The sequence below is a fragment of the Grampus griseus genome, assembly GCF_964374135.1.
Source record: "Grampus griseus genome assembly, chromosome: 1".
NCBI classification, from domain to species: Eukaryota; Metazoa; Chordata; class Mammalia; order Artiodactyla; family Delphinidae; genus Grampus; species Grampus griseus.
Genome location: NC_139017.1, coordinates 140,583,105 through 140,602,178, shown reverse-complemented (window position 1 = coordinate 140,602,178; position 19,074 = coordinate 140,583,105). Strand labels below are relative to the sequence as shown.

General features: G+C 42.8%; 1 pseudogene across 1 annotated transcript in view; it reads right to left on the bottom strand.

Moving 5' to 3' along the window:
- Positions 1-994: 994 nt before the first annotated feature.
- Positions 995-19,074, bottom strand: part of LOC309830836 (calreticulin-like) — a 33,542-nt pseudogene continuing 15,462 nt past the window's right edge. The window contains exons 3-9 of the transcript in view: positions 18,823-19,030; positions 15,657-15,751; positions 14,212-14,421; positions 11,874-11,978; positions 10,565-10,708; positions 6,410-6,502; positions 995-1,285 (exon numbers count right to left, since the gene is read on the bottom strand). The product of the transcript in view is annotated as a calreticulin-like (transcript). The remainder of the gene's footprint in view (positions 1,286-6,409; positions 6,503-10,564; positions 10,709-11,873; positions 11,979-14,211; positions 14,422-15,656; positions 15,752-18,822; positions 19,031-19,074) is intronic.

The following is a 19,074-nucleotide window of genomic DNA, read 5'->3' as shown; positions in this document are numbered from 1 at the left end:
AAAATTACTTTATGATTATTTTTGTTAAAAGCGTATTTTTTCCATGTGAGACTTGCCTACTATCTGTACTCAGTCGTAATAGATATTTACTCACTCATTCAACAAACAGCCTAATGCAATGGAAGGATAATCTTTGGAACCAGACAAACTTGAGTTCAGATACGTGTCCCTCCCCTTACTGGTTATTTGACCCTGAGCAAGTGACTTGCCTCCTTTTAGCAGTTTCTGCATCTGTAAAAGGAAGATAATAATGGTATCCTCTACAATGGCTGTTCTGAGGATTAAATGAGCACATTGCAGTAGTTGCTCAAATTTATAGGAAAGTGCTTTGTGATCTGTAAAGAGCCATGCGAATGCATATAATAATATAGTGAGCCAATGGTACAGAAAGGATAACTATAAAACCAGCAAACCTGCAAACAAGTAATAATTAATTTAAAATTACTGCACAAAACAGCAGAGAAGCAAAAGGAGTTTCACAAAGTATCTTTGTTTATGTTAGGAGGAAGTCTGATTTTGTTTTTAAGTGCTTGATACACCTGCAAGAGAAAACATCAAGCATCATCGCCCACAAATACAGCTATCAGAACTGCTCAGTAAATACTAAATAATACAGATTTACATCTGTAATAACATCACTGGATATACTGGAATAAGTTGAAAGTGAGGCTCAGGTTTATACAGAGGCTTTTTTACTGTCAATTATTTTATAAATACCATGATAATGGTAAGTAGTAATAGCTACTATTTGTTGACTGTCTTTTTATATCAGGCACTTTGCACACATATCTAATTTAATCCTTACAGTAGCCTCATGAAACAGGAATTATCACTCCCTTTCCATTGACAAGAGAAGCCTCAAGAAGTGATGGGACTTTCCCAAGGTCATACAGAGCAAAGGAGATGGGATATAGAAATCCAAATTCAATGTTCATTCAGAGAAAGCAAGTAATTTTGCTCCCCAGACTTTGCCAAACCATGAACATTCTACCTTTTAAGCAACATCATTTGCCTCTGAGTAGTAACCACTTGTTACCCAGTTATAGTTCATCCTCTGATCAACATGGACTTCTACATTTTTACCCAGAAATGCTCTTTCATCATCATCTTCCTTCAGCTGCCTGTAATTTCCTGGGTCCTCAGCAGAATCCTCTTCACTTCCCTCTTCAATTCCCCAGATGTCATCTTCCCTTTCTTCCTCCTTTTCCTTTTTCTTCTTGGCCTCTTTTTCCTGTTTTCTTTTTTCCATTTCTTTGTACAGTTCTCTCCATTGCTTCTCTATGTCCTGTTTAGAGTGTGGAATTTCAAAATAATTTACAGATGGTATAAACAAAGATAACTCACTTTAGAAATGTCTGGCATCTTCCCACACTCTTAAAGATTTCTGGTATGGTGTTTATTTACCTATAAATTTTCAGTATGTGTGGGGTGGAGAGAAGTGTGTGTGTGTGTGTGTGTGTGTGTGTGTAATTTGTTCATAAATAAAATTGGTTCAGATTCAACAAACATCTACTGAATGCCTACAGTATTGCTAAGCATGGTATGAGACAGTCTACACACATTTCTATTCCTTACAGCAGTGTATGAGGTGTTACTGCTCCCACCTTCTAGATGAGGAATACGAGATTCAGACTGATTAAATCAGTTCCCCAAGCTATATAGCTAGTGAGTGGTAGAACTAGAATTAGAAACCAGGTTTTCTGGTTCCAAGTCTGGTCCTCTTTCTGCTATATCACAGTAAAACAACCTTTATGGAACTCTTTGAATTTGCTTTTGAACTGTAGCCAGTACAAGTTTGCAGTCAGAAACGGGACTTCTGAGTTCTCTAATGTGTTCATCCAGGTGCTAGAATTTGATCCTTAGAGCTGTCTTCATAAATTTTACTACTCAGAGGGGCCTTAAAGAAAGGACACAGTCCTTGGGACTTCCCTGGTGACACAGTGGTTAAGAATCCGCCTGCCAATGCAGGGGACATGGGTTCGAGCCCTAGTCCGGGAAGATCCCACATGACGTGGAGCAAATAAGCCTGTGCGCCACAACTACTGAACTTGCGCTTTAGAGCCCACAAGCCACAACTACTGAGACCTTGTGCCACAACTACTGAAGCCCACGTGCCTGGACCCCATGCTCTGCAACAAGAGAAGGCACTGCAATGAGAAGCCCGCGCACCACAATGAAGGGTATCCCCCACTCGCCGCAGCTAGAGAAAGCCCACGTGCAGCAACGAAGAACCAACGCAGCCAAGAATTTAAAAAAAAAAAAAAAAAGACACAGTCTAAACTCCTCTAGGGCTTTAATCCTCACCTAGAGAATCTGGTGGTCTTCTACCCAGACCTGGGGGACAAAGCTAGATTGAGAACCTGCATGCCCAGTAGGATAGGGCCTTCGACAATCCTAGTGGGAGCAAGTGCTTGACATCTTGTTGTGTTTCCCACATTATTCCCACATTCTCTCTTTCAATCAGGCCTTCATTTTCTTATGCCTGGAAAGCACTGGCTACACTTAATGTCTCTATTTCTTCACTTCCCTCTCACTGCTCTACTCACTGATCTGTTCCCAACCTCCGATCCTTACCAAAACAGTTCTTGCCAAAGGCAACAAAAGACCAACTCTACCAACTCCTCAAGCCCACCTGCACCTATAACAACTTGTTAAACCATTTCCTTTTCATTAGACCTCAAGCAACTCATATCTTCCCTTTCCTGCTTTCTTTATTTTTATGTGATTACTCTCTTGCAAACATCCTCAACTCCTTTGCCCTTCCCTCCCTTAGTTGGGCAAATCTTCAAATCTGGTTAAATCCAACTTGCCAGGCCTGCACCTAAGCAGAGAAAATGGCTAGAGAAAATAGTAAAAACAGATTGTTCTCATTTTAAACTCATTAAAACTAAACTCAAAAATTAACTATAGTCCAATATAAAAAAAATTTTTTAAATGCCAAGACATTTGACAATTAAAAAAAAAAAAACCAAAAACTAAACTCAAGTGAGCCCTTAATGCTAACTGATGAGCCTACTATATTTCTGTGGTTGGTTCACCCTCCTTCTCCTTTTCCCCTGGAGCAATGTTGGGCTAGCAAGACTTTCTCAGAGCTGCACTGCACTTGACTATAATTCCTACCCAAGTCTCCTTTTCCTCTCTCCTTTCACAGGTGCCTATTCCTGCACCCTCTACCCTTCATCTTTCCCAGGCATTATCCCCAATAAATCGCCTACATTTCTAACACCATCTTGGTGTCTGCTTCCCAGAGAATACAACTACATATACTCCCACCACCAAATCTACCCACCTGCCTGTATTTATTCTTATATAGTCATTCTTTATTCCTGTGATTATGGATAAAATATCCATATTCCTATGGAAAGCCAACCCGTCTTCTTGGGCACTAGATGTCATCCACTCTCATATTCTCAAAAACAGTGTTCTAGAAATTCTCCTCTTTCTCTCCTATATTGTTTTTTCTCTTTATTGTATCATTCCCATTAACATACAAGCAGGCAGGAAGATCTACTGTATATAAAAAAAATTCTTGACCAACATTTCCCTTTACCTATCACCCTATTCTCTCTACACTTATTACAGCAAAACTCCACAAAAGACTAGCTTATACTTGCTGTCTCTAGTTTTTCTCCTTCCATTCTTTCTTGGACCCATTTTTTCCCCCTATATGTCTCACTGAAACTGCTCTTGTCAGAGTCACCAATGAACACCATGTTATTAAATTCAGTGGTCCATTCTCAGTCCTCATCTTTCTTGATCATTCAATACAATTGATCACTCCTTTCCCCCTTAAAATACTTTCTTCACTTGGCCTACAGGATAATGTCCTGGTTCTCTTCCTACCTCGCCGGCTACCCTTTCTGTTTTGTTTGCTGGTTCCACTTTATCTCCCTGATCTCTAACTATTGGGGTGCCCCAAAGCTCATCCTCAATAACTCCATCCTTCTGGTCATTGGGGTCAAAAACCTTGGAGCCATCCCTCTTTACTCCAACCCATATTTTGTATCTAATCCATCACTCTTGTGAGTTTAACCTTCAAAATGGATCTAGAATCTGAGCATTCCTCTACCTCCACCACTACCACTCGCTTCTGCCTTTGTTCCCCTATAGTCCTTTTTCATTCGTATAGACTTTTGCAATGCAGCAGCCAGAGTAACATCTTAATCTATGAGCCAGTTCATATCACTCCTTTGCTAAAAATGGCTCCAATGGCTCCCCATTTTACTCAGGGAAGTGGCCCCAACTACTCTCATTCTTTCTCACTCAGCTCTAGTCACACTGTACTTCTTACTTTTTCTTAGACAAGCAAGTTATGCTTCTACTTCAGGGACTTTGCATTTGCTATTCTCTCTATCAGAAGGCTCTTCTTCCCAAACATCTGCGTGGTTTGCTCCTTACTTCCTCCAAGTCTCTTAAATGTTGTTTACTCAACAAAGCCTCTCCTGACCAAAGAGCAAAACCCCCATGATGACAGCCCTCTCTATTGCTTTATTGTTCTCTGTAGTTTATCTCACCATCTCATGCATATATATTTACTTCTTTATATGTTTCTTGTTGGGCTCCCCTAACTGAATGTAAGCCCCATGAGGGCAGAAATTCTCTGTTTTATTTCACTGGTATATCTCCAACAACTACAACAGTGCTTTGAACAAGCACTCAACAAATATTTGCCAAGTGAATATATAGGTTAATAATAATAAGTACCATGTATTGAGCACTTACTATATGCCAGGAACTTAAAAGATAATTGGTATCATCATTCCCAATTTATAGATGAGGAGACTGAAGATCAGAGAGGTTAAACAACTTGACCAAGGTTGTACAGCTAGTAAGTAATGGAGCCTGGATTTGAACCTAAGCAATCTAGCTCTAAAACTCATGCTCTTGACCAATATGTAATATTTCCTCAATAAAACAATATTAGAGGACTTCCCTGGTGGCGTAGAGGTTAAGAATCTGCCTGCCAATGCAGGGAACACGGGTTCGATCCCTGGTCCAGGAAGATCCCACATGACGCAGAGCAACTAAGCCTGCGCGCCACAGCTACTGAGCCTGCACTCTAGAGTCCACGAGCCACAACTACTGAGCCCGTGTGCCACAACTATTGAAGGCCGCGCGCCTAGAGCCTGTGCTCCGCAACAAGAGAAGCCACCGCAGTGAGAAGCACGTGCACTGCAACAAAGAGCAGCCCCCGCTCGCCGCAACTAGAGAAAGCCCACGCGCAGCAACGAAGACCCGACGCAGACAAAAATAAATAAAATAAAATAAATAAATTTATTTTAAAAATAACAGTATTAGATGATAACCTCAAAGTAAAAACAAAACAAAACCAGACTCAGAAGTGTAAAAAGTCTAATTTTTATTTTTTCCATGATGACTGTGTCAATGCTTCTTTGAAAATGGTAAGTATCAAAGTTCTCTCAAAAATTTCTTTTTTGGGACTTCCCTGGTGGCACAGTGGTTAAGAATCCACCTACCAATGCAGGGGACATGGGTTCGAGCCCTGGCCTGGGAAGATCCCATATGCCACAGAGCAACTAAGCCGGTGCGCCACAACTACTGAGCCTGCGCTCTAGAGCCTGCAAGCCACAACTACTGAAACCCGCGCGCCTGGAGCCCGTGCTCCTCAACAAGAGAAGCCACCGCAATGAGAAGCCCGAGCACCGCAACAAAGAGTAGCCCCCCTGACTCGCCGCAACTAGAGAAAGCCCACGCACAGCAAAGAAGACCCAACACAACCAAAAATATAAACAAATAAATAAATAAATTTCTTTTTAATGCCTGTGCTTTGCTGGTGCTCTAACCATGAGCCTTGTCTGCCTTTTGGGTAATCAAGCATTGGCCACAAACCTGCTTGAATGGCCCAGAACCAGGAGGTCTGGGTGAAGGGTGGCACCAAGAAGAAGCCATTGTCCTAAGTATCACTCCACCCGTAAAATAGTTCTAGGAGAGCAGGGAAACTGGTAAACAGCAGTAACATCTTGCTTCCTTCTCCAAGTCATCCATCAGAAATGGGTTCAGTGGCTCCCTTCTAGATCACCACACTGTGAGCAGGGCGTGTGACACAGAAGGAGTGTGCATTCTAACTCAACAAGTTAAAGGCTGCATGTGACCTTGTACAGTTTATCTATACTCTATGAATCTCAATTCCTACATCTGAAAAACGGGAATAACAATACCTGTCTTGCTGGTTTGTTTTAAGGGCTTAGTGGGAAGACTTTTGGAAAGTGGTCATAGAGTCAAGTACAAGGTCGTAGATGTCCAATGAATACAAGTTCTTTACCCTGCCTCTCAGGGCCATTTAACCAGCAAATGAGACAATGACTGTGAGACTGATTTTTTAAATGCAGAGAACAGTGCACAACTGAAGAGTCAGACACCTGGAAATCCAAGGGAGGGAAAATCTTACTTTTCTTATTCCCCAGGTCTTATTTCCAGCCTCTTCTGCAAACTCTTCATTATTTGTAAGAAGGAAATTATCAAAGATGCAGCCTGATTTCACCTGTTGAAATGAAAACAATGGGATTATTAGAACTAGGTCAAAAGGCTTTAAAAAATCAACTGGAAGCTTTGCTAAATGCAGATTCCCAGGCCACGGACCAGAGATTTTAATCAATAACTGAGGTGAAGTGAGGGAATACAAAGATGATTAAGAGCACAGAGGGTCCAGAATGCTGTACCACCTTAGCTGATCTGCTCTAGAAAGAAGTTACGTTACTGTTTCCCAAGGTTCTGTGTTCTCCAAGCCTGTGACCACTCTTTCAGAGGGTTGTGAAGAAATTTTCATCATTCTGCTAGGCTCCAAACTGCTGTCCAGTGGCTCTTGCCCCAGCTCAGATTGATAGTCTCTGCTGCCACTTATAGATGTCCTTTTTAAGGTTCTCTCCTCAATATAATCAGAAAAAAATAAAAGAATACGGGCAAAAGAAAAGGTTCAACAAGAAGGGCAAGCATAATTTAGATTCTCTACCATATTTCTCTATTTTCTTAAAATAACATATTTAATATTACAATTAAAGAAAAGGATGAATCAAGTCAACGGTATACAATAATTTCAGTGTTTATTAATGATAAAGGAACAAAATAGAAAAAGCAGCAGTCATGGAGTCAGACAGACCAGCTCAACCACATACTAGCTGTGTGACTTTGGGGAAGTTACTCAACTCCTCTGAGCCTATTCCCTCATAAGTGAAGTATTAAAACTAACTCACTTGAAGTGTTGTCATGAGCATTAGAAATAATATATGTAAAGCACAGTGTCTAGCAGATAACAGTCATTCGATAAATGATAATAGTTATTATCATAACTTTTCATTATCTGGATATGTTTCAAAAGAAACAAAAGGAGAGTCATTCTGGATTTTTTTGCTTTAGCATTATATGTTAAATAAATCAGCAAGTTAATTGTGTGAGAGCCGTTGTGTGACCACGAGAAAGTTTGCAGCATGAGTTATCATGTGTTCTTCCTCTAGGGTTTGAAAAATGTTTCGTTTTGTTTTGCTTTTTTTAAATAAGAAAGACTTTTATTTGGCTTACATCATCCCCCCAACCCTGCCTTCAGCAGAAAAATAAATGACAAAATAGCCACTTTGAATAAAGATCGTTAATTTCCTCTGAGCCATTTAAAAAATTGGTTTTAATAATTCCTTATGCAACTTTACGATTTTTTTCTTTGGGATTTTTTTTTCTTTTTGTGAGTTGGGATTTATTTTTTGTTTTGTTTTTTTTCTTTTTGAGCTGTCAGCAGTCTTGGTCAGGGAACCGCTCATTTTTTGGCTCTTCCATTTTTTCTACTCGCAGGAGAAATGTTTCCAATCTCCCCTGTTCTCTTTGGTGCTTACTTACCGCCATCCCCCCTACACTAAACTCCTGGCTCTGCCTCCAACTGAGAATCAGGACATGAGGGCCAGTCCTGCTTCCTACAACTCACTAGTGGAGGGACATTGCTTTACTCATATCTCTTCTGTGCCTCCATGTTTTTATCTGGAAAATGGAAGAAAATATAATTTCCCTGCTTTCTTCTTACAGTTCTCAGGAGAAAAGAATATGTGAGAAAGAGCTTTGTGAGACTGTAAAGCCTAAAAAGTTAATTCACTGAAAGTTACCTGGTTTCCTGTGATGTCCCACTTGAATCATAAAATGGAAAGAGTATAGGTTTGGGCACTTACTAGCTATGGGATCTTGACAAGTCAAGTCACCTTTCTAAGCCCTCCACTTCCTGGTCAGTAAAACGGAGATGATAAGCCCTACCCTCCAGCCCCACAGGTCTGTGACACAGACCATATGACCTAAGGAATGTCAATTGCTTTGCATTATGGTTGTTAGGCTATATTCATTGCATTTTGTGTCACTACTCCTTCAAAGATCATAAGGAGTCCCAAAGCTAAGAGAAAGAATTTTCTTGTTCACTGCCATCTCCTCCTAGCCTCTGTCCTGATGAAAGAATGCAGTATCTTCTGCCTAAGGAAAAAAAAAAGGAAAGAAAAGAAAAGGGACTGTGTGTGGGAGTGTAGGAACAGAGAACAGGATGGGTCAGGGACTAAGCAGGAAGATTAAGCAGCTTACTAGGCTAGGACCTGATGCAGAGGGCGATGGACTCACAGAGCATCTGGAACCCCGGGTTGGTGCAGGGCAGGTGAGAGAATTCCAGCCCATCTCTATGCTGAGAGTCTCTAGGCTTTTCCAGTGAGGTGCAGGGGCCCTGTGATAAACTGGATGTGTTGGTTTGGCTGAGTGGGTAGGGTGGAGTAGGACTTGGGAGTGCCAGACCCAACTAGAACTTAAAAGGAAAGGATGCCTGCAAGGGTGATGTCAGCATTGTACAGAACTGTATCACAAGACAAAAAAAAAAAAAAAAAAAAGAGATAATGCTGGAGTTTCAGAAATGTAGTCTCTCAGGATTTGTCCCAGACCTGCTGGATCAGAATCTGCATTTTATTAAGATCTGAGTGATTCATACGCATGTTAAAGTTTGAGAAACACTCCTTCAGCATGGTTTAAATTCTCAAATAGAAAGGTTTGCCTACTTGAGGAGGAAGATAGAACTCAGAGCAATTACTGTCAAATAATTTTTAAATTTTGTATATGAACAAAGAAACTGTTTAAAGTGTGTGCCTTAATGTTTTCAGTGGAAAAAAAAAAACCCAATGCATTTTAAGGAAACAATCAGATTAGGCATATTAATATGACCACATATTTTTTCAAGATGTAGAAAGTTCCTATTATTTATTAAAAAGGGACAACTGAAAAAAAAAGAGATAACAATGGGAATTTGTACAAACTGTATCCACATTCTTCAGAGAAAAAAGGAACAAAAGAAGGACATATGTCTCTCTTCTTCCTTCTCTCCTGAACCCCTACTATGCACATGGTAATTTACATACATCATCTCCTTACACTTGTGTGCTGGCCTCACTGAGCCAGGGAAACAAGAAAGTCAAAATAAATAAATAAACCAAGAAAGCTTCAAATTGGGGGTGTCTGTTCAAGAGACCTTTAGCAGCCTTGAACTGTAGAAATCACTGGTCAGAGACAGAGATTTCACTGGCTGTAGAACATTCCAGGATACACCCAAGGACAAGTGGCTGCAGTTTCTAGAGGCTCTATTGTACGGTGGGTGTAATCAATAAACAAGGACTTTACGGGCTGACAGACCTTTGAATCCTGTCTCTCCCATGCACTAGCTGTGTGTTCTTGGGCACATCATGTGACATTTCTGATTCTCAATTCTCTCAAACATAATACAGGGTAATAATAAGGGATATTAATGCTCACTTCCCCTTCCTCTCCAAGGGAATTCCAAGACTATGTATTGATAGGTTTCAGTTTCCAAGAGGTCTCCTGGGCTAAAGCTTTCACTCTGAGGCAGGCACTTGAGGTGCTCTCTTTCTCCTGATCTGGGAAAGAATACTCGCATTTTCAACATCAGGTCTCATTGGAAGAAAACAACTCTGTGAAGGCCTGAGTACCTGAGCCCTCCTCTCTTCCTTCAAATCAGAGCCAGGAAAGGTAACTGGCAGAGAAGAGGGAGGCTAGGTCAGGATTTGTCATCATGGCTGGGACAATCAGTCCCAACATCTATCTAGGGATTTTAATATTTCAAAGATTTACCACATCTCTGATTCCCTTTTATTTCCAGAACTACCCCAAGATTTACATAGGACCGGCCTAGCAGTATAAAGTATTGGAACACTGAATCTAGCCTCAGAAAGGCCTGCATTCAAATTCCAGCTTTTCTGCTTACCAGATGTGTCTTCAGGCAAGTTAGCTAACTTTGCTGAACGTCAGTTTTCACATTTAGAAGTAGGAGATTTCATAGTGAGAGTTAAATGGCACTTGCAAAGTCTCTGAAATAGTGCTCGGTACATGGTAGAGACTCAATAAATTTTAGCTATTGTAATTATTAGGATGAATATAATTAATCTCATTTTAAAGAGGAACAGTTTGAGGTTTAGAAAGGTCAAGACTCACTCAAGTTTTGTAATTTCCAGCCTGGAGCTCTTTCTACTTTGTGGAACCTTTAGAGGGACTGTTCTTCCCTGGCTCTGAGCCCAGAGAGATTTACCCGCCAAAGGTCCAGGCCAAGGACACTAATGTTATAATAGTGACAAATGGTTGGGTCGGGCTTATATTCAGGGTTGTCTATTTCTGGATGAATCCACTCCCCCTGGTAACTGAGATTGTGAATGATCCGAGGTTTACATTGTCCCTAAGCAAAGCACCAAAGAGTGAACATGGCATTAGTATTTTTCCATTCTTCTCATGCAATCAGAAAGATTAATCAATTAGGCATAAGGATTCAGAGCAGGATTCCTTGAGCTTCTCTCCCTTTTTTTGAGCTAATGCACAAGACTCTTCCAGGTTCCCCTTTCTTTTTTTTTTTTTTTTAAAGAAGATGTTGGGAGTAGGAGTTTATTAATTAATTAATTAATTTTTGCTGTGTTGGGTCTTTGTTTCTGTGCAAGGGCTTTCTCTAGTTGTGGCAAGCGGGGTCCACTCTTCATCGCAGTGCGCGGGCCTCTCACTAACGCGGCCTCTCTTGTTGCGGAGCACAGGCTCCAGACACGCAGGCTCAGTAGTTGTGGCTCACGGGCCCAGCCGCTCCGCAGCATGTGAGATCCTCCCAGACCAGGGCTCGAACCCGTGTCCCCTGCATTAGCAGGCAGATTCTCAACCACTGAGCCACCAGGGAAGCCCCCAGGTTCCCCCTTTTTACCCAGAGGGCTATGAACAAGGTAGCAGAGACCCATTCTGAGCCTGGTCCCAGCTCTCTGCATAAGTTTGTTCATGATGTTAAGAAAATGTAGCTTCACAGGGAACCACCATCTAAGGACTCTGGACTTGGGGCCATTCTCTTCCTGGTGTGCAGTGTAGGAAACTGTGACCAAATAAAACAATGTTTGTTTCAGTCAGTATTATCTCTGGAGCATTTGATAGTTGATTCCTTTAGTTCCCTCTCATTTCTGACATGAGGTCAGGACTTAGCCCTTAAAAAGAAGTTCCCCCACCCTCCCCCAACATGCCTGGCTCATTCATGTCCTACCCTTCCCCTTTCTGGACCACTTCTGAGACTTCCGGTTCCTGACCCCAGACCCATTTCCTGTTTTGATCATGTTCCTTTGACTGATTTCCACCACTCCGGACAAATCCCTTGCCTAGGGCTCCCTGGACCTCTGCCTCCCAGCATCAACCTTGACCACCTTCTCCCAGATAGGCACAGCCCTGAGAACACGGCCCAAATGAGGCTACAGTCTTATGGAGAAGGGGAAAGGAGGAAGATGATCACAGGATCTCAGAGTTTCTGTTCTGTAGATTAAAATTTACATCTCTTCTCTCTTATTTCTCATACCGATTGGCAGGAGAGACCCCCTCACCTTATACTTCAGGTTTGGTATCAGGGGCCTTTCCCACCCCCATTCATTGCCTCATTCCAGTCGTCTGGCTTCCGGGTCTGGGATGTATTCGAAATCTTCCCAGTCCTAAAACAAAATGTTCCTCCATGAGTGCAGATGGGTGGGCCGGTATGAAACTGGGGTACAGAGTACAGTAGGGTTGGACCTGGCGCCCTACCCCTGCCGCTCTCCTGTCCTCACTCCTATGAAAGCCCAGCTCAGGGCTCTGCAAACAAATCCAAAACATACAGCAGAGAAAAAGCCTTTAAGCAACTCCAGTGCCTCCTCATATTCTCTATCCTTCTGACCTTGACTACTTTAATCGCAAATAAGATGGGAATTTCCCTTATCCTGGCCCTCTCCGTTCCCCAGTTATGTGCCCCGATGGTCAGAACAAGTCTTCTAGCCTGTGTCCCTCTTCCTGAAGGCCTCTCTTAGTGACCTGCATTGTACCCCAGCATGTTCCCAGATCTGTATCAGTCCTCCCTTGTACCCCAGGTCCCTTCTATTTCCTAAGACAGAGCTCCAAGTCATGGCCTGTCCTAACGTTCATATTTCTTCTGCTCTGGAGCCTCCAAAGTTTTGCTCTATCTACCTGGCAGTTCACCTTGGTGCTGACCACTTCCCAGACTTACTAAAGGCTTTGCTGCCAAGCCCACTAGACTCACAGTCATTCAGTAGCATGAAGTTCCCTAGTTCCTGGGATGCCTCAGCTGTTTTGTGGTTCCTGAGACATTAACAGTCAGCATCCTCTCCTGGGGGCTATAGAATTGATAGAGCCCAGCCGATCTAAGTAGTCTCCACCTTCTCCGGGTCTACTCAACAGGGAGCATAGAGGCCTGGAGCCTCTCCCCTCTCCCCCAGGCCTTGATCCAACCCTGACTACATCAGGTGCATGGTCCACACCAGGAGGGAGAGTCTATGGTTAGTCTTGCTGCCCTGAGCCTGCCTGCTGGGTCTGGAAGTAAACTAGTCCCTAATTCTCCCAGGGTGCTGAAGATCCAGACACTGCTTGATCATCTGCCTTAATTCTCTGACTACACCTCCCTCCCCCTGGGTTTGGAGCCCATTGGATCTCCCTACACATGGCTGGGCCACTGCCCACCTCTCTACAGGCCTCTCTTTACAGAATGGATTCCAGTTGCTGGGTGCCATGCTGCTCCTTGCTGAACCCTGAGCATCTCCTCTGCATGAGGGTGAATCTGCTCTGACCTCAGGAGCAGCAGCCCAGCAGGTGAGGCCCTCCATGACCTGGCTCCAACAGACCATTCCAACTCATCTTCCATCACTCTCCACCTTGAACTTTATGCTCCTAAAATACTAAACTGCTGCTTTCAGTTCTTTACATAACCATGTTACTTTCCACTTAACTGATGTGCCTTCACTCCTGCTGTTCTCAGGGTCTGGAATATTTTTCCTCCAACTCAATTTCCCTTGCTGTAATGAATGTACTGTTTGACATTCAGTACATGATTAACATATAAATGCCATGTATTAAGAACTTATTATGTACCAGGCATTAAATTATGTATATTAGCTCATTTAATCGTCACAACAACCTTCACATATAGGTATTATAATAATCCCTGTTTGTGAAATTTCACAGCAGTTATATTCCTTGCCCAAGGTCTAACTGCTTATAGGTGGGGTTTCGCAGTTAGTAAATGGTGGAGCTCAGACACAAACCATATCTGTCTGACACCAAAGTCTATTTTTCCAATCCCTAGGTTAACCAAATCACTGAAGCATGCCTCCTCCTTCCCAGAACACCACCTGCACCCCAACTCAGCCTGAGTTAGGAGCCTGTTTGGGGCTCCCACAGGATTTGGCTTTCCTGACTCTCACCATTAATTACACAGTGTGACCTGCATCTATGTACTTGTCTGTATCCCTCATTAGATTCTGAGTCCCAGGAGGATTCTCAGTCCCTGGATTGTTCTATTCACAGTTGTATCCAGTACAGCTTTCCAGTGAATGATAATGAATCAGTGAGTATGTTCCACATGTTTCCCATATCAATAACTTTGGAATCAAAGAGATTCAGGTTCAAATGTTGGTTCTAATGTATGTGTGCCTGGGCAAGTCACTTCATTTTTAAGCATCACTTTCCTTGTCCTCATAGAGGCTGCTAGCAGGGGCAGTAAATCCTCAATAAACGTGAGGTGCTTCCCTCTTCCCTCCATGCCTCTCTGGATACCAATATTTAGCTGCACACCTCCTTGAGGGAAAGATGCTCCCCGTTTCTGCTCCATTGTTCCTAGCTTCCTTTGCCCATCCCCACAGCTAAGATCCCCTCCTGCTTCCCATCGAAACACCTCACCTCAGGTTTCTTATCTTCAGGATCCTCTGTTTGTAGGCGTTCATCCCATTTCCTTGGTTTCCGGGTATAGGGGGCTTTTATCTTCCTGGGAGGCAAGAAGTCCCAGTCGTCCTCCAGGTCCCCAGCTGCTACTTGCTGGTTGTCAATTTTGACCTCATAAGTAGCATTGGGGCGAATGATCAGAGTGTACAGGTGAGTGTCTTTATTGATCTAGAAAGGGAACGAGGAATATTTCAGTCCCCTGTTGGACCTCAAGCATTAAAATCACCATCTAAAACAGGCCCTCAGTTCCTGAATGCTACTTCCCACATAGTCACAAACACACTTTACCACATCCCTCATCCCATTTCTCTGGTTAACCCAAAAGAGACTTTAGGTCTCATTCTCCTGAGTACACACTTCTCTGGTCTCACCTAGTTCCCATCCTTCCCTTCATCACAGCTCTGGTCATTCTTTGATCTTGTCTGTTTTTCTGTCTGTCCCACTAGACTCTGAGCTTCTCAACTTCAGGGGTCGTTTCTGACTCATCTGTTGTATCTGCAGGTCCCAGCACAATGCCTACCCTGAGCTGGATCCCAGGGAGTCCCTGTATGCACAGTCCTGCTAGGGAAGGACTTTGCCCCAAACACAAGTTCTCCAATGACCCAGGACCTAGGGTCTTCTCCAGACTCAGTCTCTGCCTCTCCTCTGTGCTCTACTTGTGCCAAACTTCTTGCGGTGCTACTCTTTCTCAAGTCTCCTTGACTTTTCTCATGTGATTACCTCTTCTAGTAGCTCAATCCTCCCTAAAATTGTCACCTTCCTTTACAAGACCAATTCATGCTCATCATTCAAAACTCAGCACAGTAGAAACCTTCTTTGTGCTTCTCTGAAGCATTTCCTAAGGCACCAGGTTGGGGTCTCCTCTGTGCTCTCACAGACCCTAATCAGACTAGGTAGTCATTCTCCTTTGCTTGACTCTTACCTTTACTGGACTCTGAGTTTTGAGAGATTAGAAGCCATGCCTGGCTCACCCTATCCCCAGCCCAAGGCCCAGCACAGAAATGGCATTCAGTGATTTCCTGTTGAGTGGCTGATGAAATCTAGCTATTATCCTCCAGCCAACCTAGATCTCTCTAACCCTGATGTTACTAAGGTAAACTCACCACCCATTTCTAAGTCCAGCACTCCCCACCTCTCCCGTCTCTTCCAATATCTAGCAGTGGGGAAGTGGGCCATGGCAAGCATTGTTCCAAGAGATAAGCTTACATGACTTCCTAGGCTTTCAGATGAATTGCTTCTATGTGAAATCCTGTAATTTACAGCACTTCTCTGGGTCTATTTTCTAATCTGCAAAATGGAGATGATAGTACTTAATTTACAGGGGTGTTGTAAGGATTAAATGAGATAACAAATGCAAAATGGTTATCCTTCCCCCTAGGCTGAAGACCAGCCCTCACACTCACCCTGGGTTTGATGGTCTTGTTGTTCTCATGGTATCTCCCTTGATAATGAGGGATGACTTGTATTTTGTTGTTGCCAAAGCCACAGATGTCAGGGCCTGGAAATTAAATCCCAATACATGAATTTACATCACTTTTAGGCAGTTTGCCTGTTTTGTGGCTAAGACAGACATAGCAGGAAAGAGACAGCACACACAAATTTAGGATTATTTGAGGATAATTTAATAAAGGGATTATTTTAATTCTTTGTTTTGTCTCGGGTTTTTTCTGTTTTTGTTCTTTGTTTGTTTGTTTTTGTTTTTGTTTTTGGCCACACCATGAGGCATTCGAGATCTTAGTTCCCCAATGAGGGATCGAACCTGTGTAAAGGGACTGTTGTAAATGGTGGGGGGCAGGACATTGAGAAAATATAAGGAATAATGCTATGCTCCAGGCTATTCCCACTCCTAAGCTTGAAGGGGCTAGGAGAAGGGGCAGTTACCAAAGCCCAGAAAAAAAAGGAGTTCAGTAGAGAGGGCAGCCAGGAGATAAGCTGTGACCTTCAGTCAAGGGACGCAACTCTCCTCCCTCCCTGTGATCTTCTGCCAGGATTCCATTGACCAAACCCAACTGGAAGCCCCTCCTGTGCCGGGCACTTAATACCACGTCATTTAATTCTCACAAGGAGGTATTACTATCTCCACTTTTAGCTGGGAAAATTGTGGCCCAGAAAAGTTAAGCAACTTGTAGAAGTTCAAACAGCTAATAAGTCGCATTGCTGGGCTTTAAACCCAAGCCTAACTAGAAACAGAGCCTGGGGCTCTTCCTGCTTTGTGAAAGCTTTAGAGGAAACTGTTGATTTGTGAGTCCAGAGAGCTTAACCTGGAAAAGGCCCAAGAATAGGGGTTTTTTTAAAAATATAAATTTAGTTATTTATTTATTTTTATTTATTTTTGGCTGCATTGGGTCTTCGTTGCTGCACGCGGGCTTTCTCTAGTTGCAGCGACGGGGGCTACTCTTCATTGCAGTGCGCCGGCTTCTCACTGTGGTGGCTTCTCTTGTCGCAGACCATGGGTTCTAGGCACATGGGCTTAAGTAGTTGTGGCACATGGGCTCAGTAGTGTGGCTCGCTGGCTCTAGAGCACAGGCTCAGTAGTTGTGGCACACGGGCTTAGTTGCTCTGAGGCATGTGGGATCTTCCCAGACAGGGGCTCAGACCTGTGTCCCCTGCATTGGCCGGTGGATTCTTAACCACGATGCCACCAGGAAGGTCTCACCAAGAATAGGTTTTAACCTAGTTTTTCTACCTAATTTCCCATGCTATTGCTCTCTGACTATCCTAAATATGTTCCTGCATGCACCACACACACACACACACACACACACACACACACACACACACACACACACTCAGTGTGCTCTAGCTACACTGGTCTCATCGTTTTCCTACTTGCATTTGAATTTCGTGTCTCTGAGCTTTTGTATACACAGTTTCCTATGCCCAAATTACATTTCCTCTCTCTCCTTTTCTGCTTATTAAAATCTAACTCATTCTTCAAAGAATAATTAATATCTTCTCCAAAATGCCCCCAGGTGGACATGTCATCTTTTGTGATCTCATAACTCCTCATCAATACCTTTTTAAAAATATGTCTTCATTCTGCCTTTTAAAAAATGATTCATATGCCTGTGCCCACACCAAGCAGAAGGCAAAAGGGTAGAGTAGAAAAAGCCCAGGCTTTACAGCCAGACAGACTGGGTTCAAAATCTGACTTCCGACTTGCTCATCTTGGGCAAATTTCTTGCCTTTGTTTTCTCATCTGTAAAATGGAGATGATAATAGCCCAAACTTGTTGGGTTGTTTGAGCATCAAGTAAGCAATATTCATTTGAAAGGGAAAAAAAATCACATTTAAAAAATCCTATTTCCAATTTCCCTACTACAACTACCATGTACATTACAGATATAAGCGCCTTGTGAGAAGTGTAGATTCTGAAAAAAATAGAGATGGGCAGACTCATGTTTTAGACCCCCATAGTGCTTTATTGGTCTACCTAAGAAAGGAATTGAAAAATAAGAAAGAGGGTTTCCATGGTGACGCAGTGGTTGAGGGTCCCCCTGCCGATGCAGGGGACACGGGTTCGTGCCCTGGTCTGGGAGGATGCCACATGCCGTGGAGCGGCTGGGCCCGTGGGCCATGGCTGCTGAGCCTGCGCGTCTGGAGCCTGTGCTCCGCAGCGGGAGAGGCCACAACAGTGAGAGGCCCGCGTATCGCAAAAAAAAAAGAAAAATAAGAAAGAGGTTGAAAGATAAGAAAGAGAGTTGAGGGAGAAGGGATTCAGACAGAAAAAGGATGAAGAGGAGGATTTTGGCGAGGGCAAGAGAGAGATCTGGAGCTCCCTGGGAAAAGAAAAAATATCTAGAGAGAATTTTAAGGAAATGTTGGTTTATGATGTGTAGTTTAACCCTTTCCTCTGAATTTGCAAAAACCTTCAGTAAAATCCACATTCTTCACCAATGATTTGGGAGTTGGATTAGTTGCCGTTGTTTCTTGTTTTTTTAAATATCAACCACGTTGAAACTGAGCTAAGTAAGAGCTGGACTGCCCCAAGGAGGGCCAGTATACTGAGGTTACAGATGCAACACTGGATGCACTACAGATGTTGGATAAAGGTGATTTCCCTAACCTTCTGTGCCTTTCTCTCCCTGAGGGCAGGAACCTCCTTCAGAGCACAAAGCCTTATTGTAATAGGTACATTTGAGGGTATCTACACAGTTTCTGATCCCTTTCTCTTTCTCTTAGAAATGGAAAGTGTCTCTCTGTACTGTAGCCTTGTTAATACCATGTGACTCTTCACCTCTATATTAACATTTAGGTTTAGAGTTGCTTTTCTCAGGTCTTCTAAGAGTCTTACCACAGAGGGAGGTGGAGCTATCACATTAGAAATTTCCTGTTCCAAAGAATATGAAAAAGTATGTGTATGTTAGTATGTGTATGTGTGTATAAAAACTGTATATATATAACTGAATCATTTTGCTGTACAACAGAAATTAACACATGGTAAATCAACTATACTTCAATACAATAAATTTTTAAAAAAATAAATTTCCATCTGAGCCTTTTCTACAACTACAGTGGCTCTCATTAAGACCTCACAGGGCTGACAGTGACTGCTATTAGAGAGCTTACCAAACATGATGTAATACTCGGATTCTGAATGCATATCCTCCTGGTTCAGGGTGTCAGGAAAGAGTTTCACGAACCCACCACCGCAATGGATGCCTTGCTTGTGTTTTACTGAAAACTGAACCACCAAGGTCTCGTTCTCATTGCTGAATGGCTTCTTGAACCTGGTGGAGAGGGGCATAAAACTTGGCATCTTTACTGGTCTGGAGACCTGAGAGCAGAGAGCACAGAATCTCTAGATTTAAATACCCTAAG